We start from the raw sequence: 25,996 nt of genomic DNA, 5'->3' as shown, positions 1-25,996 counted from the left end.
TTTCCCACCAGCTTTAGATTTTCTCAAAATCGAAATGTCAGGCACTTAGAAATCCTGTCAAGGGACCACCCTAAACATTAATGGGCAAGTTGTTTTCCACAGGAAGGACCTAATGACCCTTTGACAGCTGGATCTTAATAAAAGAGAAGGGTCTCTGTTGACTCAGATTCTATATTGCTTGTTACATTTAACTAGCCGGCTGATCTGAAGCTTTGTTTTAGGACTAATAAAAGAATGTCTTTTAAGTCGACTGCTGCAACTCACATCAGCTCTACTAGCTCTATTTTCACCTCTTTCATGTAAATTAATTTATAATCCAACCCCAGAATGTTGCTTCCACAAATTAAAACAAAACAACCTCCTTAAAACAAACTTGTTTTATGTATACTCAGGAAATCCCCGAGCATGGTAAGCTTCTGAATATGCGTTCTGCAGCATTACTGTGAAGGTTCTTGGCAAAGGGATTTTTTAAATGATTTAAAACTTTAAATCCACTTGAAGGTAATGAATGAAAGCTGGCGGCTGTCTTGGTAATTAAGAGCCACTTATGGAGTAGAGAAGGAATGCTGTAAACTAATGATGTCTACCTTGCTCTAATTATCAATTTCAATAGCCTCACCTTCATGAACTTCCTAAATTTAAACAAACATCAACCACATACAGTAGGTGGCAGCAATTACAAAATCATGCTGCTCTGTAAACCACCCAAATCTTCAGCATTTTTCTTCTTTATCTACATTTCCAAAATGGCTGCATTCTCAAGAATTTTCTCAATTTTGGATTTTTTCTTAGAAGGACAAAATCAAGCCTCTGATGCATTTTCCTGCCTCTCAAAATCACTGTAAATAATGCAGAAATATAGAACAAGAAACCCAAACTGACCTACACCCTATAGGGGTGTAACCACAGCATTTTGCATTTTGATGGTTTTAATCTGAATGCCATGATAAAGAATAAGCATACATTTAACTTTAGGCTTTCCTGCAGTCTTTTGACTTATTTGTCTCTTTAACTCATGCTTAAGAGTAATGTATTTGATTGAATGTAAACAAGCACCACAAAATTTTACAGTCAAACCACTGTCGACACGTCATTCAGCTGCATCCAGAGGCTTTTAAGAGCAGTGTGTCCGGAATGCTAACAGTGATGACCACGGTGCTGAATCCAGCCCAGATCATGCCCTGTCAATATGGAGAAGAGCTCTCTGTCGCTCAAGTACAAAGAGTGCCCAAACCCCAGAGCACAGATAATTGGCACATCCATCACCTGCCTCCTAAGTGCTTGGCACATGCTGAGAAATCTACTCAGTTGGCTGGAGGACCCGGCTCTGTACTACTGCGAGAGGAGAGGACCATAGTATCATGGTTGTGGAACTATCCTCTTGATCCCCAGTCCCTCACTGGTTCTTATCTGAACCTCCCAGTTAGGGACAGAAAGCCTCAGTCTCTCAGCTCAACAGAAAGCTTTCTATACAACTTAAGTGGTCAGAAGGCGGTATGTGCCCTTCCTACCTTAGGTTCTACTATGAGCAGTCTTACCCAGGAAGCACATGGATTTCTTTGTTCTGTCTTCTCTTCCCTCAGTCTCTACCCTGGGCTCAGCCAAAATCCCCCCAAAACATACTTTATACAGCTGCTCATGTTTTCACACCTGAGGCAGTACAAATATAGCTTATCATGGCCTCAGCCTAAATTGGTCAGGCCACTGGAACTCTCAGGCAACCTGGGGTCTGTGGAGAGCCTTTAGGCATAAACTTTTCAGCACCTGCAATTCCCACCTCACCAAGTGGCTGTCTCTTGGGACACTCTCGGACACAATCCGCAGTCTGTGACTGCCACTGCCACGGGAGAGTCCTGGGACTTGAAGGGGGTTGGGGAGGTGGTGGCAGGGAGCATGTGTACACTGAGCCCGGGAAGTCCACTGGATTTTCACAGCAAACACCTCTGTATGGCACTAGTGAAGGCTACAAAGCAGGAAGGTTACCAACACCTGCCAGCAAGTGGTAATTTCCTGGGTGCTGGGGAAGAAAAACTGCAAACCAAAACTCCAACTAGAAAACATCAAGCAGGTCTTCAGGGATGATGTGCACCAGCATTTCAGACCACACAATGCCATGGTCCAAAGGCATCACTGCATTGCCTGATGTTAGTTTTTCCTTCTCTGACTCATGAGACCCTCGAGGGGCTTATAGCAATGGAAAGAACTTGCATTAAGCTGAGAGCCATTTATGAGTCCATGAAGTCTCCTCCGAAAGGAGAAATGTTTAGATTAAATGCAATTCATCTCCAAAATAAGAATGACCAAAGGTAAATTTCTGATTCCTTACTAGTTAAGTGAAATCACTTGTAATGTGTTAAAATGGATAGCTTAGAAGAAAAAATGTCCACGTCTACTCCATAGGTAGACTAGGTTGCTGTAATACAGAATTTAAATTTTACCTGCAGCACTTTCCCTCAAAAAAGTTGTAACTGGGAAGGTGTCTGGGTTGCTCAGTCGTTTAAGCATCCGACTCTTGATTTTGGCTCAGGTCAAGATCTCACAGTGTGTGAGTCTGAGCCCTGCATCAGGCTCTGCAATCATAGTGCGGAGCCTGCTTGGGATTCTCTCTCTCCCCGTCTCTCTGCCCCTTGCTTGCTCATGCTGTCTCTTTCTCTCTCCCTCTCCCTCAAAAATAAATAAATAAACATTAAAAAAAAAAAAAAAGCTGTAGCTGGTAGCACTTCACTACTCTGACCTTTTAACACGGAATGATTTAAATAATGAATTTCTAGTCATCTTTTGTTTCCTTCTACTTTTTTTAGGCTCCTCAAATAAGAATTACTATATAGCCAATTGACAGAACAATTTTTGGTAAGAACATTTAGTTCATTTAGTTGTTGAGTAATTATAGTGATGTGGTGATTTAATGTTACAGCTCTTAAATTTAACTTACCAAAAAGATTCCAAATAATTGATGTAAGATGCAGGGAAATAAAAAGCACTTATCTTGGAAGCCGGTGTATTATCCTGAAGATCTGAAACAAGTACACTACACCCCTGGTGAACAGATTCCCATGGTGCTCTCACACCTTTCCTTTTCTTTTTAACGTCTATTTATTTTGAGAGAGAGACAGAGCACAAGCAGGGGAGGGGCAGAGAGAGGGAGACACAGAATCCAAGGCAGGCCCCAGGCTCTGAGCTGTCAGCACAGAGTCCAATACGCAGCTCGAACTCATGAGCCGTGAGATCATAACCTGAGCCGAAGTCAGACGCTCAAATGACTGAGCCAGCCAGGTGCCCCTCTCACACCTTTCCTTAACGGAGGACACTCTGAATCAGAAAACCAGAACTATCTCTGGGGAAACCTGGCTGTTCAGACTAAAAACAAAGTGGTGTTTGGAGGACAAATCCCAGTAGCTGCAGTATAATTAATTGCTGGTGAAATTATTACCTTTAAATTGTCTGTGAGCTAGAGGTGCAGGTGAACAGCACTTATTCTGTGATCAGGAGACTTGTAATTGGAAAATGGCCCATCAACTCTTCACCCACATCAACTATCTTGATACTACAGAAAGGTGGCTTTCTCTTTTGCTTCACTGGAATTACTTACCCAATGGAAGGTGAGGTCTCAGTTTTGGTGTATGGACCACACACTAATTCAAAAGATTATCAAGGTGTTTGCTTAAAGGGAAAGTTAAGACCAATGTTGTGTCTGCAAAAGGTAAGCATGTCTAAGCTGTACTGATTACGTAGGACCCAAATTTACCTCACCTCTGTTAAGGCTGACCTACTTGTAGTAAGAGAATCATGATTGCTTGTGTTTGAAATGGTTAAAGTGGTAGAAAGTTGCCTTTGTGTAAACAGATCTTTTAGGATAAGGAAGCAACTATCTGGACAAGGTCAAGATTTGTTTTTGCAGACCTAAATTCGCAAATTAATTGAGCTCCCAGCGTATTAACTGCAAGGCTAACCCTTGTTTAATGTGAAACATTCCTTCCTTTTAAACTAGTAATATTTCAAGATTGTAGGCTGGACCAGAAGTGGAATAATTTTCATGGATAAGGATTTCCCCCCACAAAGGCAGCCACTCTTCACTCCTGCACACCTTCATCTTCTACCATCTGGAACCAAACCATATGAACCTCCTCAAATACAAAGTGTGAACTCTGGCAAGCTACTCCCAATTCCCATCTGTCTGGATTGTGTGAGTCTGGGGTTACTGGCTGCTTTTAGGAGAAGATAATCTTCAAGGATTACACACCTTTCATCAGACACCTGTTTAGCTCAGCAAACCTTGCTGAAAGGTTCATTATCAGTAGACAGCACTGGGTTTGCAAGCCTGGGAACTGACACCAGGCCAGGGATTTATGGCAGGTCTTGAGCAGAGGAAATCAGATGGCTCTAACCATGTATCTCATGATTAAGGATGGAAATTCACTGGTCTGTGTCATCTGTTACTGGTTTCTAGGGTTAAGCAGCCCTGTGACCAAGTGGATGATCGGCGTGTTATCAGTTTAAAATTTTTTTTTTTTTAACGTTTGTTTATTTTTGAGACAGAGAGAGACAGAGCATGAACAGGGGAGGGTCAGAGAGAGAGGGAGACACAGAATCCGAAACAGGCTCCAGGCTCTAAGCTGTCAGCCCAGAGCCCGACGTGGGGCTCGAACTCACGGACCGCGAGATCATGACCTGAGCCGAAGTCGGCCGCTTAACCGACTGAGCCACCCAGGCGCCCCCGTGTTATCAGTTTAAATAGTGATAAAGAACCTGCTGAAATTTTGTGATGATTTTGCAATTAGTAAAAAAGGAAGCTGAACCTTACTCTTCCTACTGTTTTCAGAGAACTAGAGTGCTCCAGATGACCTGTGACCTGCCTGATTTCTTACTACTTTCCATTTATTTTTTTATTTTTTATTAAAAAAAATTTTTTTTAACGTTTATTTATTTTTGAGACAGAGAGAGACAGAGCATGAACGGGGGAGGGTCAGAGAGAGGGAGACACAGAATCTGAAACAGGCTCCAGGCTCTAAGCTGTCAGCACAGAGCCCGACGCGGGGCTCGAACTCACGGACCGTGAGATCATGACCTGAGCCGAAGTTGGCTGCTTAACCGACTGAGCCACCCAGGCACCCCATCCATTTATTAAAAGATATAGATGCCTACCTAGCAAAAATGGAAATTTTGAATTTTTGAGATATTTTATACTTTAAGAGGTTGGTTTTGAAAATGTGAATGTTTGGGGCGCCTGGGTGGCTCAGTCGGTTGGGCGTCCGACTTCGGCTCAGGTCATGATCTCGCGGTCCGTGAGTTCGAGCCCCGCGTCGGGCTCTGTGCTGACAGCTCAGAGCCTAGAGCCTGTTTCAGATTCTGTGTCTCCCTCGCTCTCTGACCTTCCCCCATTCATGCTCTGTCTCTCTCTGTCTCAAAAATGAATAAACGTTAAAAAAAAAAAAATTTTTTTTTTTTAAAAAGAAAATGTGAATGTTTAAGACATTTCTCTCACAATTCTATGGGCTTGAAGTAATTAATTACGTAACAACTTAGAGTAAATATTGCTTGACTTTTCCACAGACTTCTCAGTCTACTTCTTATAGAAGTCCCCCAGACTGGCAGTATCAGCATCACCTGGTAACTTGTTAAAATCACAAATTCTTAGACCTATGAACCAGAAACACTGTGGGAAGGCCCCAGCACTTCTGCTTCAATAAGCCCTCCAGGTGGTTATGATGCACACAAATTTGAGGACCACTGCTATAAATTCTGCTATGGAACTGCTGGTTTTGATGAGGATGTTAAAACCATCGTATGCAATAGGAGAGCCACTGGATAGGAGGACTAAACAATCTCAGCTTGGCGAGGAGACCTCCCTCACCCAGCAACTTGGTGGTAGAGAAGTGGGTCCAGGAATCTCCAAAGCCCCACCAGACTGATATTTAGCAAGAGATCACTGAGTTGCTGAGTGGCTTTTTTTCATAAATTCTATGCCTGTGCTTCTCAACCTTCATTATACAGTCACCTCTCATTACAACTCGATTCTGATTCAGTAGGCCAGAGACCCTACATTTCTAACAAGTTCCTATACTATGGGCCACACTTGCATTCCAAGGGTTTTTATACGTTAAATCAGTGGTTCTCAAAGTTTTTGGTTTCTAGACCTCTTTACATAAAAAAAAAAAAAATTATTTAAGAGCTTCTGTTTATAAGAGCCATTATCTATTAATTTTTTAGAGAAATTTGACAAATACTTATTAAGAACCAATAAACCCATTAAGGGTTAACATATTTTTTATGAAAAAATATTGTCTAAAATTAAAAAAAATAGTGAGGAGACTGGCACTGTTTCATATTTTTCCAAATCTCTTCAATGTCTGGCTTAAGAGAGAAGCTACATTCTCATATCTGCTTTGGTACTCAATCTGTTGTGATTATCACAGGTCATGAAAGTTCTTGAAAATGCCAATGTACATTCATAAGAGTGAAATGGACAAGTAGTACTTTAGTATTACTTTGAAAATAGTTATGACCTTGTAGAGTCCCTAAAACGGCCTTAGGGATCCCCAGGAGTCCCTGGATCATACTTTGAGACTATCTGCTTTACATAAAAACTGACAAGAATTTTTAAAAGTTGGGCACCAAGGCCACAGGTATTTTAAAACAATATGGCATTTACTAAATAAAGTATGGCAGGTCATAAGAGGCACTACAGGTTGGTTAAGAGCAAGGGTGCTAGAGCCAGACTGCCTGGAATGGAATCCAGGGTCTACTATGTACCAACTACGTGACGTTGGCTGGGCAAGTTATTTAATCTCTCTGTGTTTCAGGTCCCTCACCAATAAAATTTGGAGAATAATCATACCTATCTCTTAGGGTTGTAGTAAGAATTAAATGAATAAGCACAAAGGATGCAGAACCATGCTTGGCATGTTACTGAAACACAACATAGGTGTTAGCTATTATCATTGTTCAACATAGTAAATGAATGAAATTTCAAGGTGATCGTTTGGGTGACCAGGTATACTTCATGTAGGGGAAAGGAAATGTGGACAAAAAGAAGAAGACTGACTGCTCTATAGGGTCAGATTAAGAAGAGCTTTTCTTACTTTTCCCTTAGGCATCTGAAAATCATTCCATTTACTCCAGTGCCTCAGACAAAAGTTCTCCTCCCCCTACCCCCCAGCTAACCACCCAAATATAAATTTAATTAAAGAAAGAAGCCATGAAAAAAACCCCACATATTCTGCCTCAGTAATGATCTTAAGAAAGTGGCGACTGCAGTTCACAGCAAGAATAGTTCTGTGCCCCCCAAATTCCCTTTGGCCCTTAAGTCCTTAACTTCAAGGACTATCCTTAGGAAACAGCAAGCCCTTCAAACCACAATAACAATGACTGCTTGAGGGCATCAGAAGAACCCTGAGACAGTCCCAGGACAGATGAAACAAAGACCCGAATGTTCTCGAAGACCCAAGTGTGTCCCTGGGAAAATGGTCTGAGCCTGTGAAACCCAGAGGAAGGAGACAGCGGGTCTCTGGGGAAGAAAGGCTGGTTACTCTGGGTCACAAACTAGACTGTCTCTCTAAGTGCCCTTTTAAGATCTCTCTTCTCACAAGCTCCTCATAGACTGCTTAGGATACTGGGCTCTGGCTCAGTTATGTGGAGGTACCTCTAGACTTTCTTATTGAATTGAGTACTACCCCCACCCCCCCGGCTTCCTGGCCAAGTCCACTGCAAGAGGAATGATGCTTCTTCAACCCTACCCAGTGGAAGGTGTGTATGGTAGGGGCATGACTCCCCTGCCGCTGTGTGTTTGTGCACAACCTACAGATCATGGTGGAACTTAACAGATGAGTTCCATGATTCTGTGACTGGGTGTGGATTCCCTTGAAGGAGGTGGTCATTCTGTGTGTCAGTCACCCAGGGAATATAGGAACTCACCTATTATATGAACTCACAAATAGGGCATCAGGCAGCAGGAAAGAGGATGCTCCTCCCTCTGTAGTGCCCTTTGAGGAGGGTGAAACACCTGTGAACACGCTTCTGAATTGAGGATGACCAGGGCCAGAGACAGACCTCTATGACACAGTCAGAGGCCAAAAGTGAATTAATGGTAATTGTGTAACTGATAATCTAAATCACCAAGAATGTCTCTATTTCTCCTTTCTTTATCCTCTAGGCTAGCCCAATGGTTCTCAACCCTGACTGTACATTAGGATCTCGTAGGGGCTTTTACAAACTACAGATGTCTGTGCCTTACCCCAATCTCAACTCTTGCTTCTTTCAGGCCAGTCTGGTCACAGATGCATTACGGGTTATATTAAGCAAAGGGTCCTGAGGATGACACCATGGCCAGAATGGTAAACACCAATCCCCCTTCTCCACCTCTGCCACCCCAAAGGGCTATGCTAGTAGCAGTGGTGACTAATGACAAATCCAAGTAGATGGTGAATCCTGGGGGAAATGGACACATCTAAGAGTTGAGGCTAGGGAGGAGATGGTCACTGGGGAAAGAAAGCTCTGTGACAGACTTCACAGGAGTTTTATTTATTTAGACGTTTAAGGAATATTTGTTTATATATGGCATTGAGTCACCACACCAGCAAGGTTCTGGCCTGGTGGATTAGGAGAATATAATTTTCTGTTCCAAGAAAATGACCATATATGAAATAGATTCAGTCTCTCAATTTCCTTGCATCGCTGACAAAGGTTTAAATGATAAGAGAACAAGAGGTCTTGTCAATATCACTTATTCCCAAACTAAACTGTTTGGGGAGGAATTTTTAAAAATAACTTTAAATATAACTGGGAAGTAACCACATTCTTCATGAAGCCCACTGCCTATTACAAATCTAACTAAAGCTCTGATTCACCCCCAGAGGCACATCTAGTTAGGTAATGATAAAGCACTATCATGGCCTTTGAATACAAATTTGAAAGACATGTCAGAATAATGCCCTCCTCTTTGACCTCTTTTGATTTTCCGCAGCTCAAATCACTTTTAAATCCTGGCATGTTTTAGGAAAAACAAATTTACACACACACACAAAATTCTTAAGATGAAACTATTTGGCATTTTAAAATTATTTCCATTCTTATAAATAGGTAAAAGTCCACGTGAGAGATTCATTCTGAAAAACTGTTTCAGAAATTAATTTAATTTTTCCAAGTTAAAACTCGGTTAAAATTTTCACAATTTCTAAGAAACAAAATCCTGCTAACAAAAATTTACCACTGAGAAATTGTAAGTTTTTAAACACTGCATTAAAAACATGCATACTTCAAAAAACGCAACTGCTCCAAGAGAATAATTGCATATAACTTGTAATGCTTCACCTGTAAGACCATTCTCCTGTTGCTAAAACATTACAATGGAAATGTTCCTTAAGTAAGCTAATAAAAGCAAAAACTAGAGTTTCTTTTGCTCACTATTATAGGTCTGAGGTTCTGTGGGTGTAGCTGTGAAAGTTCACATCTCATTGTAAGGTCTAATCCTACCCGTAGACTAAGGGGGAAGCGTGGACACTGCCAGGGATTTCAGAACCAAGCCCTAAGCGACTCTCTTTTCCATTTGTTCTCCCACAACCCACCCCAAATCGTGTGTGTGTGTGTGTGTGTGTGTACCAGCTATAATTTTCTAAAACAGAAGAATGTTGTAATTCTAAGTGATAAGCTTTCACACAGCAAACACAGATATACAGCAAGATTGAAGAAAGGAAAAAGTGGAGAATACAAATCTCTCTACAAGTTTTCTTTGTTTTTGAATTACATTTCAAAGGGAATCTGTCAGTTTTTGAGATAACATTCTAAAATCAAAGCACAGACCATCACCCAATCTGATCGATCAATTAATGCTGAAAATGTAAAGGTAGAGAAACTATCTTCGGTTCTCCTCAGGTCATCCAGACAAACAGTCCTATCCCACTGGTCTACAGAAATCGAAAACTTCTCTTTTAAGCTGATTTTTTTATTTATCTCCCATTCTCTTTCAAACAGGATTTGAGGTAAAAAGCCTCTGGCAATAAATGGTGGTGTCCCCACAGGCTTACCACCGAGCCCATTCTGACACACATGCGGCACATACAGGGTAGGGTGGAAGCTGGGGTGGCATGAGGTGTTCAACCAAGAGACTGGCTGGTTTGCCAGCAGATTTGGTGTCATGTAGGCATCTAGCCTTTGATCCTACAGAAATCTTAAAGTCCAAATGGGCTAAATTAGACGTTAGCTGTTGGGAAACACAAAACCGTATGAAATATCATCACCAGCAGTACTTAAAGACGTCAGTTACTACCCCTTCAGTTAGTAGGCGATAGCTTTCTCCAAGTCCACTGTTGAGATTGCCTCCCTTAAGTGCCAGCAGCACTTAAGAGTTGAGATTTCAGTAACAATGTATTAATATTAGCCCAGCTTTGGCCACAATATACCAATATTATCCCTGTAAGCCTTTTACTGTGGGGTCACTGTCAATCAAAGAATCTCCATTCAACATTTCAAAACTGGAATGGTTTAGTAGTGTGTTCCACAGTTGAGTGCCTACTGTGTTCCGGGCACTTTTCTAGTTAGGTTGTATACAGACACTCCCTTTTCTAAATTTAATAAGGAAAAAAGCTCTGGGAGTTTAATTTCTTAACTACTATGCATCTGCTTGAACGCAAGAACCACAAACTACATAAATAACAGGAACTCAAATAGACATGTTAACAGCTAAAGTTCATTTTTAAGAATCAATTCAATATGCTACAGGCAAGCAATCAATCACACTGCAATCATCATTTACAAATCAAAGTACAAGGCAGATACTCATGGGGGTATATACAACTAGGTGGAAGTGTGTGATTATGGACGAGCAGATTGAAACTGTAAATTATGTAACTGTCTCTTGTAATTACCCCGCTTGAGAACCAAAAGAAACTTCCTGTATAATTTTGCAGGAGAATAGAGATCAAGATACAGAATTGCTTTTTAGTTGGTTTTAACCCTTCAACAGCTATTTAATTATGTGTGATAAGGTCAAAGAAAGGTTATACTCAATTTATGAAAAGTTGGCAGGGAGATATTTCAAAGTAATCCTCTGAAAAGCTCCAGATTATTGATGAAACTTGATGATTTCTCTTCCTTTTCAGGAAAGACTTATCTAAATTATTTGTTAAAATAAACAACATTTAAAACAAATTCACAGGCGTCATTCATTTTATTTTCTCTCTAAAAACATTCATTATGGTTTCCAAGTTTTTAACAGGATGCAAGGGAAAACCTGCAGGGGTAGAAGGCTGTCAGAGTCCTCAGACATATCTTCTGCTTTGGTAGGAAAAAAATCTCATTAACTTCCTGAAATTCATGGGGAATAGCTCCAACACTGGGCAAACCACAGGGCAGAGCTTCTAATCTATGAACAGAGAACCATCATCTTGAGAAGAAGGAAGCCTGTTTTGCAAGAAATAATCAGCAAAACTTCATCTCAGCATATTTTAAGACATTCCAGGCTTTTACCTTCCCTTTCTTAAAATCTAAATTTTAACATCTTTTCTCTTTTGTAAAGCATGGTTCCTGGTGCTTCAAGATCTGTCCCAAACATCGGAACTGCTGAACACCCAGCATTCTAGGAGGAAGGAAGGGCAATTTTATATAGTTATGGTGTCTGCCAGTGTTGCTTTCCCTCATTTTATATCAAAAAAAGAAAAAAAGAGAGAGAAAGGAAGTGAGACAGGGTGAGAGAGGGGAGGGGAAAAGGGGAGAGACAGATGGAGGGATGGAGAGAAAGGCAACAAGAGATGTTCGAATGCTACAGTGTCTGTTCTCCATCTCTATGGCCTCTCTGTTCCCTATTTTCTCCCCCATCCACACCTGCCCGGCCATTCTTTGTCTAAATACACCATTTTATCACTATCTGTTAACACACCACCCTTGAATTATGCTTCTCCAGGTTTAAGAGTGGAAGCACAATTTACAGGAATGCAGTTTTCTAATGGACTCAACTCAGCACTTCAGAGGATATGATTCTGGTAAATTTCAGTACATTTCCTTCAAAAAAAACCTGGCTCTGCAAAGTCTGAAGTGGAGAAGATCCCAATATCCAAATACCCATGTACTTGCATTTTGATTTTAAAGCAGTAAAGATGAAAAACTGTATCTCTTTTAAAAACATCATTAACATAATGCCACCAAAGTTTTCATTTTAAGAGTTACAAAAATCTAAGCTCCAAAATAGATACCATTGGGTGTGAACTCCCATTTTAAGACCTTCACTTTTGTTAAAAAACAAAAAAGGCAAAAATAAAACACAGATCTAGAAAATGCCATTAAACAAATAACATTTACTGATTACCTTTGTAATCATCACCCAGGACCAAGAAATAGAAGTTTGCCAGCCGTCCTGAAAACCGTTTCATTTGTCCCATCCCAATCATCCCTCCTTTTCCCCTCACAAGTAACCACTATCCCAACTTTCATAACAATCCTTTGTGTTTCTTTATACTTTTATCACTCAAATGTCCCCAGGTACTACAATATAGTATTGTCCATTAAAAAAAAACATATCTTTCAAGTCTCTTTTAGTCTATGGGTTCCCCTCACCACACTCTTTCTTTTCCTTATTATTAATCTATTGATGAACTAGGGCCATTTGACCTACGGAGTTTCCACAGTCTGGTTTTTGCTGATTGCATTCACGTGATGCGGTTCAATTTATTTCTCTTTCCTCTGTGTTCTGAAAAATGCCAGAGGCTTGATCAGACTTTAGGCTTGATCCTCTGGCAAAACTATAGGTGACGGTATGTCCCTTGATCAGGAGACACGTAATTTCTGGTTGTCCCCCTTTTCACAATGTGTGCTGCTGTTGAAGTTCGATGTCTAGGTAGATCAGTTAATTCATTGGCAGAATTGCAAAATGGTCATATCTTAATTCTGTCATTTCACTTGTTAGTTGGAATATGTTTATAAAAAGATGTTTTCCCTTTGGGTGCCTGGGTGGCTCAATCTGTTAAGTGTCCGACTTTGGCTCAGGTCACGATCTCGTGGTTTGTGAGTTTGAGCCCTGCATTGGACTGTGCACTGTGTGCTGACAGCTCAGAGCCTGGAGCCTGCTTTGGATTCTGTGTCTCCTTGTCTCTGCCCTTCCCCCACTTGTACTCTGTCTCTTTCTCTCTCTCAAAAAAAAAAAAATAGTAATCATTTTTTTTTTTTTAATTAAAAAAAAAAGATGTCTTCCCTCATTTACTATTTGGTTACTCAGTGGTATCATTCATATAGGAAAGGCAAGTTCAATGCTTTTTTGCCAGTTTTTAAGATAATGAACTGATTCTTATCATCCTCTAATTTTTTTTAATGTTTATTTCTGAGAGAGAGGAAGAGAGAGAGAGAGAGACAGCAAATGGGGGAGGGTCAGAGAGAAGGGGGACAGAGGCCCAAAGCGGGCTCTGCACTGACAGGAGAGAGCCCCATGTGGGGCTCGAACTCACGAACCGTGAGATCATGACCTGAGCCGAAGTTGGACACTTAACCAACTAAGCCACCCAAGGAGCCCCTTAATTTGTTTTTAAATGTCATTACAAATGTGTGAGTTTAATGAGTTTTAATCGCAATTGTTGTCCTTACTGTTATATTCGTTGTCCAGTGGGAACCTCTTCAAGTTAAATCCTGAATCCTTTTGACAAGACCCTAGTAATTTTTTCTTCCTTGCTGTCTAGTATGAATGAAGAAATGCTCCTTTTTACATTAAGAACTCTACTTCACTTTAAATGATTCAGTTTGCCCCCCAAAAAGGATATATGCAAATATACCGTATACAGTAAGGTCTGCCTATATTTTCTCAAGATGTCACCAACACTTTCTCAATTCCTCCTGCTATATAATCACATTATATATATATATTTTTCAATGTGGACAAATAGTTACATGCATAACTGAATTGCTCTTAATCCACTCAGCTATTTGAAAGCATTTAAAATTTTAATTTAAAACAATTTTGTTGAAAAAAGGAGCTCTTCTACGATGTTAACCCAAAGCAGGACTCCATAGAAAAAATTACAAAACAGAGGTTTTTGTATTAGTACATGTAAAAATGTAGGACTAATACTACAGTAAAAACAAACTAACCACAAATTGATGGTGGAGGAAAAAACTCAGATTCCTAACTCGTATTTTCCTACCAGAATTCTAAACAAATGAGAGAAAATCTTTTGCTTCACCCAAAACAAATTGATGTGGAAAAAAAAAATACTACCCTACAGGCAGCTGAAATTATAGATGTGCTGGATAGAAATACCATTATGAGAGGACATCATCCAACTCTTACCTTAGAATATTGTGTTTCAAACATAATTCTACAAGCTGGAAAATACGTTCAAGGGGAATGGTTCCCTCGAAACTAAAACCAGGTATAGTACTAATCTCAACCAATCAGAACAAAATCTTTCTTGATCTTGTTTTGATGATGCATTTGCTTAACTGGGAAAATGAAAAGGGAGTTGGAGGCATTTCCCCGTCAGTACTGGCACAACCCCGTGAGCCACCCAAACACGGAGCATCACACACCTGGGATATATCCTGTGTGTCTGACCACCCATGGCTCTGTGGGCAAGGCTGGCATCCTTCATCCTCACCTTTATCCTTTATCCTTATCACCTAGGCCAACCCTGGTACAGCCCACATAAAGCATGTTTACTGAAGGAAGTGAGGAGGGTATAAAGAAGTGGAAAACACAGAGACTGGGTAGAGATCTCAGGTTAAGCAACAATTGCCATAAGGCAGCCAGGTGAATGAGGCAGGTGTTGTCAGGGACACAGAGAAGAGCACAGATAAGATCTGGGCATGCCTTTATTCACTCACTCCCACAACAAATTTTTCTTTGGCACGCCTACTATGTGTATCCCACTGTGCTCATGGCTTGGAGTTCAGCAGTGAATCAGCCTGGCTCTCGTGATGGTGCTGTTAAGGTTCCATTTACTGTTGAACACAGGTTTGTCGATATTAATTATGTGAACAGAATTTCCCTGGTAGCAGCATTTCGAAATGACTCACTACAACTGCCAGTCAATGTTAGAAATCCAAACAGACAAAAGATTAGTAAAAATCCACCTGCGTGCCAAATCTTGAAAAAATTCGTAACTATGTAAGGCAAAATGGTAGCTACAGACTGTATGCTTCATATTTACAATGTTTTCATTGAAACAATGAATACAAACTATTGCATAAGAGCTATATTTATTTGCTCTTATTTATGACAAGCTTTGTTAAAAAAAAAAGATACATAAATAAATCGTTAGCTACACTGCCTCATGCAACTCATTTCAATGCATTCGGTAACAGTCAACCTCTGAATAAATCACGGAGAGCTCAATTTTCAACCTTGATGTTATCTTTAACATATTAAAATATATTGCATTTCAGCCCAGTGTAATAAACAGTCATGGCAAAGGCTTTTAGCGCAACATAATGAGAAAATAAGGAAAAGTAGTCATTTTCCTTATCATATTATAAACTAGAATCCTATTAAAATATTATAATATAAAATTATACTTGATTCTAGAAGTCAAAACATGTCTAACAAAAGCCAGCAAAACTCTGAAGACACAGCTGCTGGTCTGATCAAGTGTCGTGGTGGAGGTGTGGAGACGGGTTACTCTCTCAGAAAAGGCTGGAAAAGACTTGAGCCCCATTTCAAAAGCCTAACTTACTATTCATTAGTGATCGCTTTGACTGCGCTCACCCGGGGATGTGAGCTGCCGGGGAAAGTTACGCCAAGCAAAAAGCTTTCCTGACAGTTCCTGAACAGTAAAGTTGGAGTTTTCCTTCCAAAATAAATGCATAAAGAAATGAATTATCTGATAAAAGTCAGGAAAAGAGAAGTTTTTCTCCAACCGTGTGTAACTGTGAATTCTGTCATAGCCCTCATCTCTGCCTGAGGTTTATAGTGGATAATGGCAATCTTCTTTCTTTTGAAAAGGCTGCACTGAAACAAAAGCACCAGACCTCGAAAGGAGCAGGGCACACCGGACAGCATTTGGAAGGAAGTGAACCAATAGCTGACTGATGATGTTCTAATAAAACAAAATTCTTCTTCATAAGAATCACATATGGGGAGAGAAAGCATATCAAGAAAGCTCCCCTCATGGTAATTCATTTAACATTTAGTTAAACAAATAGTAAGGACCTACTACGTGTCAGGCTCTTCTAGGAGGTGGGACTAGAGAACAGTCTCTACCCCTGGGAATCTTACTTTTGGTGAAGGAAATGGGCAATAAACAACAAATATATGAAAGACCCATGCAACTTTCTAAATGACTTTGCACTTGCTCAGCCTTTAGCATTTTTTATGGTCAGTGCCACTGAAAAAAGACAAAACGATTAAGCAAAAGTTGCATAAGCAAATAAATACCACATGTCAAATTTATAGCTCCTTTATTCAATTTGTTTACAGGGAATAAGAGGGTTTAAGTCATATAACATGTCCCCAAGAGCCATTGTTACAGTCCCTCAAACGCACCTTTGATGCTTGGCTTATGGGGCTCAGAAATGGGGGAGAGTGAAATATTTATATTGCAACCTAAAGGGAGAAATGATGCCCCAATTATGTGCTTCATGACCTCTACCCCATCATGGATGAGACAAAATTCACATGTCTCGCTGGGGTAAAAGGAAAAGGCTGCTAAGGATGAGGTGAGAGGCATCTGAGTTCTGGCCACCATGGGGCTGAAGGTATTACGATCTGAGCTTACCTATAACCATTCTTGGATCACCTAAAGGAAAGTGCAGCGACGCCCAGAAACTCTTGCTAGAGAAATGGGATATGTCACCAGGGCTTGTCAGGCTAGGACCCAGTTTCTGGGAAGAATCTGCCTATCCTGAAATTATACTTGACTTGTCTTCAGAGAGAAGTTAGTGACCTCTGTATATACAGTCTCAGCTCCTTAGAGTTTACCAACAGTCAGGTAAAACATGGCTTACTAGAATCCAACCAAATGGATTCCTAAATTAACACTCCTACTTAGGGGTGCCTGGGTGGCTCAGTCAGTTGAGCATCCATCTCTTGATCTAAGTTCATGATCTCATGGTTTGTGAGTTTGAGCCCTGCACCGGGCTCTGCACTGACAGTGCACAGCCTGCTTGGGATTCTCTTTCTCTCCTTCTCTGCTCCTACTGGCTCATGCTCATGCTCTCTCTCTCTCAAAATAAAACAAACAAAATCAAAGTCTGTCATAGCTTGGTTTGTATTCAACTTAATTTCTTAAAAAATAAAAAATAAAAGAATAAAAGTTTTCTTTTTTTTTTACACTTACATCCAAGTTAGTTAGCATATAGTGCAACAATGATTTCAGGGGTAGATTCCTTGATGCCCCTTACCCATTTAGTATCCCCCCTCAAAGAACCCCTCTAGTAACCCTGTTTGTTCTCCATATTTAAGAGTCTCTTCTATTTTGTCCCCCTCCCTGTTTTTAAGTTATTTTTGCTTCCCTTCCCTATGTTCATCTGTTCTGTGTCTTAAAGTCCTCTTATGGGTGAAGTCATATGATATTTGTCTTTCTCTGACTAATTTCCTTTGGCATAATACCCTCTAGTTCCATCCACATAGTTGCGAATAGCAAGATTTCATTCTTTTTGATTGCCAAGTAATACTCCATTGTGTGTGTGTGTGTGTGTGTGTGTGTGTGTGTGTGTATCACATCTTCTTTATTCATTCATCCATCGATGGTCATTTGGGCTCTTTCCATATTTTGGCTCTTGTTAATAGTGCTGCTCTAAACACTGGGGTGCATGTGTCCCTTTGAAACGGCATACCTGTATCCCTTTGATAAATACCTAGTAGTGCAATTGCTGGGTCGTAGGGTAGTTCTATTTTTTAAAAAATAAAAGTATTCTTAAGTTTAACTCAAATTGTATTTAGAAGGCAGACTGTTAAAACTGGAAGTTGCTAGCTGACAATCTCAACTACTATGACACGTATTCCTGAATTTAGGTATCGTACATTACAACATTTAAGCCAGTAGGATCTAAGATGTGGAGGAAGAAGTTTTCTCTTTGAGAGAGGATATGGTTACCCTCTCAAGATCACTAGGTAGAGATGAGGTATGTAGCTTTCTTTCTAATTCTCCTTGATGGACCTAGAAGGGCAGAGAAGTAGGAAGCAGGAAACCAGGTAGAAAATGCTTTCTTTTTCTAAGGAGCACTTCCTTAGGAAACCAGCCAAGAGTTTTAAAAAGGAGACTAAGAAAAGATAAGCCTGGGACTTTCTAGGTACCTAACTAAGAGATAGATGCCTGTCATTAGAACCAAAAGGGCTAAAGAATAAGGTGTAGAAGATTAACCTGCTAATTCTCAGTGAGAAAAAAACTAGATATTAAGCTGTACTCAAGGTTTCTTATATTTTTTATTTTTCTTACATTTTAATTTTCTTATGCACATGTGTGCGTGCGCCATTTTTAAGAAAAGAGAAGTACATAGAACATTGCTAACTATACTTAAAATGTGACCGAAGTCATTATTTGTAGGCACAAAACTGGGTTATCTGCACCCACCTTCCAGCAGCACTCACTAAATACAGACTTAGTTTTTAAATAGTAGATACTCCTCATGAAACCCACAGAGAAACCCCTCTATTTAAATCACAGAAAAGGTCAGTAAAGGAGACTTCTGAAATGAGTACCTAATTCAATCACTCCTACTTCCTCTTGAGTCCTATTCCATGAAGGATAAACCCTGAGACATTACAGGATATTTTAATATTGGATAAAGAAAGCCAAGAATTGAATCTGCTTATAAACTTACATGATTAGTCTACAAATAAACAGACACTAATTAAAAAAAAAAAAAAGCCTAAATATACAGTTAGCAGATAATTTATGTAACTGATAAACATGTTGCCTATATACTAGTCTCAAAAAAACCAAAGGTGTAAGTTTGTAGACTTTTGGACCCACTATCATCTACCCTTTATAGCTTCCCCAAGATTATGCCAAGGCTAAAACAAACAAGAAAAAGAGTTAATAATAAGATTTAGAATTCTTATAATTCTAGTTAGTATGTATGATTATTTAAAATTAGGAAAGAAGATTGAATTTCGTCAAATGCCTCTTCTGAATCTGTATTTAAAAAAAATTTTTTTTTAATGTTCATTTATTTTTGAGACAGAGAGAGACAGAGCATGAACGGGGGAGGGTCAGAGAGAGAGGGAGACACAGAAGCCGAAGCAGGCTCCAGGCTCTGAGCTGTCAGCACAGAGCCCGATGCAGGGCTCGAACTCACGGCCCATGATATCATGACCTGAGCCGAAGTTGGACACTTAACTGACTGAGCCACCCAGGCGCCCCATCTTCTGAATCTGTATTAAACAACCCATCTAGATATCACTTTTTGTTTTTTTCCGTCACTACTCCCCGGTCTTCTTTCCACCAGTGCTCCAATCTCTGGAGTTTAAAAACAAAAGCCAGGCTCCTGTGCCCCCAGCCCTTGATGGTCAAGCTTTCTGAATTCACTTTTTAAAATTCCACTCAAACCACAGTCCTTGAAAGTATATTTCTTACACTGTGTATTAATCTTCTCTGGGGCACTAAACACTGGCTGGGGAGTGATCTTGGACAAGTTTCTTAGTGTCCCTGTGCCTCCAAAAGAGAGATGATAACAGTAACCAACCTCCTTAGGTCTCTGCAAGGATTGAGCAAATTAACCTGTGTAATTCAGGTAGGTGACAAGTGCCTGACACACTTAAGTGGTCCACAAAGATCAGCTATGATTTTGACTACTGTTGTTGCAAGGCTGACCTCTTGGCTTCCCTGAAACCATTCTCTTCAATCCTCTTCCTACTTCTGGACCCTTCTCAATTTCCTTGATAACCTCCTCATCCTCAAAACCCTTCCTAGTCCCTAAAATGTTGGAACTTCAAGCACTCCACCCTCAGCGCTGTTTCCCTACACTCTTCCCGGGTTGTCCTCACCCACAACTATGGTTTCAACTACCACAGTATGCCCACTATGCCAGTATGCCAGTAGCTCCTTTTATTTTTATTTTTATTTTTATTTTTTCTTTTTTTTTTTTTTTTTTAAATTTTTTTTCAACTTTTTTTAAATTTATTTTTGGGACAGAGAGAGACAGAGCATGAACGGGGGAGGGGCAGAGAGAGAGGGAGACACAGAATCGGAAACAGGCTCCAGGCTCTGAGCCATCAGCCCAGAGCCTGACGCGGGGCTCGAACTCACGGACCGCGAGATCGTGACCTGGCTGAAGTCGGACGCTTAACCGACTGCGCCACCCAGGCGCCCCTGCCAGTAGCTCCTTTTAATGCATACCCCTGCTGAGCCCCAAACTCCAAGGAAAGCTGCATGTGAATCTTCAAAATCAAAGTGAAGGCAACATGATCTACCTGCTGCAGAATAAACAGGAAAATACCTGCCTTGTTTCCATGTAGCCTCATTGCCACACTCCCCTAGGTCAGGCCTTCACAGATTTTTCTTAGTTTTCTTTTTAGTTACAGTAAAAAGTATGAGTAAGAAAAGAAAAATTGCCTGTAATTCTAATTCTAGAGATGATCTAGAACTGTGTTTCTTTACTTTCTTTGCGTATACTTTTTACACAATTGAGAACATATATATATGTGTATGTGTGTGTGTGCACACACACAATTTTGAAATTTGCTTATTATAAGCATCTTGTTATTTTATTAACAATTCTTTAGAACATAATTCTTAATTCTAAGTAGCTAATAATACTCCATTATATGGATGTACCACAATTTTCTCAGGGGAATGGTTCTCTCTTATCTTTTTTTTTTTTTTTTTAATTTTTTTTTTTAAATTTTTTTTTTATTTTTGGGACAGAGAGAGACAGAGCATGAACGGGGGAGGGGCAGAGAGAGAGGGAGACACAGAATCGGAAACAGGCTCCAGGCTCCGAGCCATCAGCCCGGAGCCCGACGCGGGGCTCGAACTCACGGACCGCGAGATCGTGACCTGGCTGAAGTCGGACGCTTAACCGACTGCGCCACCCAGGCGCCCCTCTCTCTTATCTTTGAATCATCAAGGCTATTTCAGTTTTTGTTTCTATTAATAAATAATGACACTGTGACAGACAATATACTAAAACATTAACTCTTTGAGTACCACAAGTCTGAGGGGTTTAATTTTCTCTTGGTAATTTATCTATGTTTTTCTAACTTTCTACTATGAGTTTATATTGCTATAATTGGGGAAGAGGGTGAGTGAGAAGGGATGTCCAGTATTTAAAAAAATAACACAAAACATGTTGTTACATTAAATATGAAATTAATGCATACTGATTAAAGTATGTTGATTTTCTTAGAATAAATTCCTTTCAGATGTTTTTGATATATACTGTCAAAGTTCTGGAAAATGTCTAACAATTTATACTTTTTCCAGTGTAAATGTAACAGTGTCCATCTATGTCAACTTAAATATGGGTATATTTTAAAGGCTTTGCTAATTTGGTAGGCAAAAAATTATAATCTTTCAGTTATTTGAATTTATATTTTTAAATCACCAACCATTTCCCCCCACATTTTAATTAGCCATTTGTACTTGACAGACTTTGGAGCAAAGAGGCTAAGAGTCCAAGTGCTCGGACTTAAATTGCAGGTGCACTATTTATTGTTTGTGTTAACTGTGCCTTGGTTTCCTTACACATATACCAAGAATAAAATGTCTCAATTGGTGTTGTGAGGGTTGGATGGGTCAGGAATCTTAGGAAAGTGGCTGGCACATAGGAGACTCTCAGTACATGTCAGCAGTGTGGCTGTCACCAAGGATGCTCCTTTTCTGTGCGTTCTGCATTCATGTCCTCTATGTTGTCTGCTCGTTTTTCTATTAAGGTTTATGCTTTAACACTATCAAACCTTTCCTTTTAAATATTTGTTTAAATACTATAGCCATCAAAGAGTTGTTTGGCATGTGCGTTGCCAACGTCTTTCCCATTATGGTTGCTTTTAAATATTAATACATTTTACCATTTTATATAGTCAATCCCATGTGTATATTCTTTTGTGATTTCTTTCATTGGTTTAATGCTTATTGCTTAGGATGTCCTTGACCATCCAAAGACCATATAATTTTATATCCTTTTTTCACTTTTTAAAAGTTTTTGTGTTTTCATTTTTTGTTAATTATCTAAGTCTTTCATCTACCTGGAGTTTCTTTCGTAGTTGCCCAAACATCTGATGTGTTTCCTCACATGGTCATGATTTAGATCCCCTTAGTCAGGAATGTTTTCATTTAACTTCTTATGAGCTCCCGATATATACTATACGAACATACTATCCAGCAACTGTTGACTTGTTCGTGAACTTGACCACCCAGAAAGAACTATGTCTTCTTCATTTTTGTCACTGGTGTTTAGTAGAGTGTAGACCAGGGTGCCCCTAGTCACCAAACGTTTCACGAAGAAAGAGGTAAAAAATGAATAAAGTCACTCTTTTCGTTCTCCTCCATTATCCAGTTTAGAATCAGATAAGTGCATTTACAACAAACACACCAGTAAGTTAATGATGCCAACTTCTTTCACCACTACCTGGCACAACATTCTGCAACCTACTGCTGAATCAGTTTGCTTTCACTGGGTCAGTTGAGGATGGGTTTTGCATCCTGCTCCCCAGGCAGGGTTCTGGCTCTGCAGGCCTGAGTAAAAGACAACTCATTATCAGCTAATACTGCCCAGCCAAGCAGAGTCCTAAACAACAGTATACATAACAAACTAAAACTGCTACATTAGGATGTGCCCAAGGCTACTCATTGCACCCTTTTAAAACTGTGAAATGCTGGAAACACCCTCCATGCCCATGCTCAGGGGAGCAGGTGCATAAACTATGGACATCCACATGATTGGAGTACCATGCAGCTACAGAAGACAGAAAGAAAATCCCTAGGAAGTAGTAATGGAGTGAGCCAGGGTTTTCAGTTAAGTGGAAAAAAGCAAAGTGTAAAAGACTATAGTATGATCACTTTTGTGTAAGAAAGGAGGAGAAATTAGAAAACACACATCTTCTCATTTGTACAAAAAGAAACATGGGACGGATAAAAGAGAAACCAATGAGGCTGGTGTTTTGCAGGAAAGAACTGAGGGCTGGGGGTGGGTAGAGGGAATGAAGAAGGGAAGTGACACTTCTCTGAGTGTACCCTTTAATACAGTTTTAACTTTGAAAATCATGTTTTATGTTTTCAAAACAAAAGGCAACAAAGACAGAGAAAAAAACTGAAATGTGGATAACAAACAAATAAGCCTAACTCTATTTCAAATGAATACACTGAAGGTGGAAAAATTAAAAAGAATGAAGTCAAGTAACATTTGAACACAGTATTTTGACTAAATACACTCAACATAAAGTTGAAAAAAAAGAAAAACCCATATACAAATATTGACCTCTAGTTAGGAGGTTTGGATTTCTAGATGGTATGAGTAAGCAATTCTGCAACTACTTAATGTGTAGTCTAGGGCTGAGCAAATAAGGAAATATGTTGTGGATAATTGCAAGTCCAGTTTCTCACTGTCAGAGAAGAGACTTACAAATATGGAAATGTGGAAAGATAGAATAAAACCGTGTGGTGGTGTTGATCTGGAATGCAAGGTTACAGTATGAACTCATAATTGAGGTGTGTGTGTATGTGTGTGTGGACAGAGATGGGGAGGACTTAAAAATTTCCTGACTAAGAGAAGGAATCTCAGATTCCAGGAGAAAGAGATGTGCTACCAGCTTCAACCTTGTCACTCCTTTCACTTCCCACTTAAGTTCTGAGCAAAGAGTCACAAAACCCATGAGGTGGTTTATAAGCAGGCTGGGAGCTGGTACCCTTAAATCACTTTGGCTAAGTTCTGCAAATGACGTACTGGGGAGCCATGCTCTGACAAACTGGAGACAGGCTGTCCCGGGAAGAGTGAGAAAACAACTTATTCCAAGGGCAGCATCTGATCCCATACATGACCATTCCTCCTATTTGGACTATCCTGGAGAATAGTGTTCAAAGCTCTGGATTTGCAGTTCTTTACATACACACTACACGATGCATTGCACCTGTATCTCTAATCCTTTGTGTAAGTGGGCAGCGACAGCTTTCTTCCTACTGCTATCTCGTTTTGGCTTCCTAAACTAGCAGTTACTATAGACAAAACATTTTCCTGCCTTACAACTTTATTTGAATTACTGAAAATATATCCCCTGACCAAAAGTCCCTCAGGCTCATGTACAAAATAGAAATAAAATAAATCTAACCATTCAAAGGAACTTAAAAACATAGCACATTTTAGAAAAGCAGTAACCTTGGTTATCTGTTTTGCCCTGAGTTCTGAATTAATTATGAGGTTGACAAGGATTATGAGAGGTCATGGGGTTTATCTCCTTACTCTGTAAGATTGGATCTAAATCATTCTGGGAAGATATTTATCTACCATTATTTTAAGTAACTCCAAAGAAGGAGATGCAATTTTTTCAGCAGCCTACTCTATCTTCTTTAAAACCTTTGTGACCAAGGAATTTTTTTGGCTTTAAATTTAATTTCTATTGGGCTTACACCAGTTCCCATTTTTTGAGTATTATAAAATCCGTCCCCTAGTTTCCATTCCTCTGAAGGAATAACACCAACTCCTTTCCAACTTCATTCAAATCATTCACCCACACTCCTTAACCCAATCTCATGTTAGGGGCAATGTCAAGGGTACAGGAAAGAGAAAATCTAAAAATATACCCTCCGCACTGTACTACCCGGGCACACCCTAATGGATGGCATTTGTCATGATGACCCTGAGCAATCCAGAAAAGTTCCAATGGGCTCCATAGTTCCTGTTTAAAAATACGGGGCAGATTCAAATACAGTTTTCACTAAAGTGGCTAACATAAAGATTTAGTACTTGAAGGGAATGTCTTTGTTCTTGGGTTATTCTCTTATGTAAAATAAAACGCCTCATTACCAGATTGTGTTGTAAAATAAGATGCTACCATATTTAGAGACTTGCACTTTTATCCAGTCAGTACTAGTGCCTTTTTAATTTTAGGTGGAAAGTTATTGTGGGCAGTGACCATATATCACGTTGGAGATTCAATTCAAAACAAGAAAAAAATACATCCAATGCAGATTATTGACTGTACTGTCCTACTGAAAGCAAAGAAGAAGTTACCCAAGGAGTTTACAGTGAGTTGGAAATATGACATTCAACATCAGTTATCACCACAAAAGCAGGAATTGAGTCTAAGTGCTATGCCAGAAAGATATGGAGCCAAGAAGGGAATGAGATGAATCTCCAAGAGGTGGGATCAAGCAGAAGAGGCTCTTGAGGTGGCTCTTAATAATGGGTAGGATTCTGAACAGACTGAGGCTGGAGAAGGAAAAAGTGGTCATTTCAGGGAAGGGATTGCACAGAGAACGGAAATATGGAAACATGCTCAGAAAATCTACAGAAAAAGAGATTAGCCCATGAAAACACTTCAAAAAACTGGCTGGAACTAGGTGTTGGGAGACCTTGAACACTGAGCCAAGGAGCTTGCCTTATTCTGTGGGCATGCAGATACTCAAAGTATCAAAAGGTTAAGGCTCAGATGGTTGCTATGCACATTAGAAACTATAATGTTGATGAACAGCTTCTAAATTGTGGCCACACAAAAAAAGGGACTTGCCCATAGAAGTGATTGCACCTAGAACTCTGTAAGATAAAAATGGTAGTGGCTAGTAATGAAGTAAAATGAAGTGGCTAGTAAGATGGCCCTCCATAGGATAACTAGATCAGGAAACAAAAAATAAGACTAAGATAATTAATTAATAACTAGAAATGTTATCTGAATATATAAAAATAGTCAATAAAAAATACTTTAAAAAAAAAGAACAATATCCTTCAATGTCAATAAAGTGTGCAAATCAGTCCAAAACTACTATATGGTCATTTCATACCCCAGCTTTAATATTTCAGTATCTTATAATATAGATTTGAACTCAACATTACTTCTTGATGATTTTCCTCGAGCATATTTACACTCTGGTTTTTGCATGTGATATGCACCTTATGAAGATGAAGTCATTTCCTACATTTTCCTTCTTTCCGT

General features: G+C 39.7%; 1 protein-coding gene across 6 annotated transcripts in view; it reads right to left on the bottom strand.

Annotated features, from left to right (window-relative positions):
• The window catches only part of KAT6B (lysine acetyltransferase 6B), a 191,207-nt gene that overhangs the window by 11,676 nt on the left and 153,535 nt on the right, over window positions 1–25,996 (bottom strand). The gene's annotated exons all lie outside the window — the stretch shown is intronic.

The sequence above is a fragment of the Neofelis nebulosa genome, chromosome 13 (assembly GCF_028018385.1).
Source record: "Neofelis nebulosa isolate mNeoNeb1 chromosome 13, mNeoNeb1.pri, whole genome shotgun sequence".
Lineage (NCBI taxonomy): Eukaryota > Metazoa > Chordata > Mammalia > Carnivora > Felidae > Neofelis > Neofelis nebulosa.
Note: the sequence above shows the minus strand (reverse complement) of the source record. Positions and strands in the feature narration are given on the sequence as shown.